Genomic DNA, 2,489 nt, shown 5'->3' with positions numbered 1-2,489 from the left:
GCCAGGGTCCCACCCTGTGGCCCAGGCTGGAGGGCCATGGTGCTATCATAGCTCACTGCAGCCTCAAACTCCTGGGCTCAAGCAATCCTCCCACCTCAGCCTCCAGAGTGGCTGGGACTACAGGAATGCAGCACTGTACCTGGCTTATTTTTCTATTTTTTTTTTTTTTGGTAGAGATGGGGGGTCTCGCTATATTGCCCAGGCTGGTCTCGAACTCCTGGCCTCAAGCGATCCTCCTGCCTCGGCCTCCCAAAGTGCTGGGATTAAAGGTGTACCATTATGCCCAGCTAAACCTGTTCCTTGAAGAAAGTGTGGACCTCAAATCCAAAGCCCATTTCCTTCTCTTCCCTTATCACAGCTGGCTCCCAGACACGTGCCACTCCTGAATGCATCTGATAAACTCACTCACACTGAGGCCTTGGGGACTGAGGTGAGCTGGGCCCAGCAGTGGGGAGGTATATCGGGGAAGTGTTAGTGGTGGTGAATCCATGTGGATTCACCTCAATCCCTGCCTCCTCAGAAGAAAGAATTCCACCGAGGGGCATGAGGCAGAGTGAGGGACTGAGGCAAGTTTTAGAGCAGGAGTGAAAGTTTATTAAAAAGTTTTGGGGCAGGTGCTGGGCACGGTGGCTCACGCCTGTAATCCCAGCACTTTGGGAGGCCGAGGCGGGTGGATGCCTTGAGGTCAGGAGTTTGAGACCAGCCTGGCCACCATGGCGAAACCCTGTCTCTACTAAAAATAAAAACACAAAATCAGCCGGGCATGGTGGCGCATGCCTGTCATCCCAGCTATTTGGGAGGCTGACGCAGGAGAATCACCTGAACTGAGGAGGCCGAGGTTGTGGTGACTGGAGATCGTGCCATTGCACTCCAGCCTGGGCAACAAAAGCAAAACTTCGTCTCAAAAAAAAAAAAACAAAAAACAAAAATTAGCTGGGCGTGGTGGTGCACGACTGTAATCCCAGCTACTCAGGGAGGCTGAGGCAGGAGAATCGCTTGAACCCGGGAGGCGGAGCTTGCAGTGAGCTGAGATCATGCCACTGTGCTCCAGCCTGGGGGACAGAACAAAACTCCGTCTCAAAAAACAAACAAACAAACAAACAAACAAACCGAAATTTTAGGGACAGATGGATTTTTTCTCTGGAATATTGACTTCAACCCAGCCACATGTGGATATACTTAGAAGAGCAGTGCTCAATCTGAAGTTGGGACCGTATCTGTTCTCAAAACATGTGGATCTCAAAACATGAGGCCAGACACCAGGTGCCCACCACTGGTGTCAGGGCCCTGCTCCTCTCCCTGCAGTGCAAGGGGCCAGTCCTCAAGGCAGGGGCTCCTCCTCTCTGGGCACAGAGAGAAAGAGGAGGCAGGGAAACAGCAAGTGCCCAGGAAGGGTGGGGCCCCAGGGACTTGAAGCCAGTCGTCTGATAGTATCGCTGTTTCAGAGGATCACTGGCTACAAAGGGGGCTCCCTTGCCAGTCAGTGTTCAGAGAGATGAGCTCACCTAGCAGGTCCTTCCTACAGCTGCAGCAATGATGCCTGGACTGCGTCTGCCCAGGGATAGGCAGTGGAAGGTTCGAGGGAGAGGAGTTCGCACTTCCCTGATGCAGCCCTTCCCTCTCCTCCCCAGCCCTGACACCACCACCGCCCCTTGGTCTTCTCTGTCCAGAATCTCTTCTCAGAGGCCCCCTAAGGAGAGAGCAGAGGCTCCGCCTGGGGCTCCCACAGCCCTACACTGTGTCTGGCCAGCCTAGGGTGTGGCCCCCTTGTCTGCCCTGAGTTTGTTTGGCTGGAGCGACAGGCCTTTCAATGACTCTGATAATGGAGTAGGGGACTCACAATGGGAAGCAGCTAGCTCTGTCAATGAGAGTTTCCGGGGGCGGGGGGGGGTGGTGTGCCTTGCAGAAAGATGTCTGATGAGTTTTTATTTTTTTAAAATTTTTGTTTTGAGACAGTTTCACTCTTTGACCCAGGCTGGAGTGCAGTGGCTCAATCTCCGCTCACGGAAACCTCTGCCTTCCAGTTTCAAGAGATTTTCCTGCCTCAGCCTCCCAAGCAGTCGGGATTACAGGAGCCTGACACCATGCCCAGCTAATTTTTGTATTTTTAGTAGAGACAGGGTTTCGCCATGTTGGCCAGGCTTGTCTTGAACTCCTGACCTCGTGATCCGCCTGCCTCGGGCTTCCAAAGTGCTGGGATTACAGGCGTTAGCCACCGCATCCGGCCAGGTGTGATGAGTTTTTAAGGGTAAATGGGAGTTTTTCAGGCTGTTGGGAAGTGGTGTCCCCACTATAAGCATGCTGGCCCCACATCTGCTTTGATGCTTCCCAGCCCAGGATGGAGGAGCAGCCTGCATGGGTCTCCTCCATGGGTCCACGGGGCAACAGGGCCAGAGAATCCTGCCTCTCTCAAGAGAACAACTGGCTGGGCGCAGTGGCTCACACCTGTAATTCCAACACTTTTGGAGGCCGAAGCAGGTGGATCACTT

At 53.8% G+C, this 2,489-nt stretch overlaps 1 protein-coding gene across 1 annotated transcript in view; it reads left to right on the top strand.

Moving 5' to 3' along the window:
- The first annotated feature begins 383 nt into the window (after window positions 1–383).
- Window positions 384–2,489, top strand: part of TRIM50 (tripartite motif containing 50) — a 98,450-nt gene continuing 96,344 nt past the window's right edge. Inside the window, exon 1 of the mRNA XM_011930385.1 lies at window positions 384–430. The gene's annotated coding sequence lies outside the window, so the exon portion shown is untranslated. The remainder of the gene's footprint in view (window positions 431–2,489) is intronic.

The sequence above is a fragment of the Colobus angolensis genome, unplaced genomic scaffold (assembly GCF_000951035.1).
Source record: "Colobus angolensis palliatus isolate OR3802 unplaced genomic scaffold, Cang.pa_1.0 Scaffold120, whole genome shotgun sequence".
NCBI lineage: Eukaryota > Metazoa > Chordata > Mammalia > Primates > Cercopithecidae > Colobus > Colobus angolensis.
This window is presented reverse-complemented; position numbering and strand designations above follow the sequence as displayed.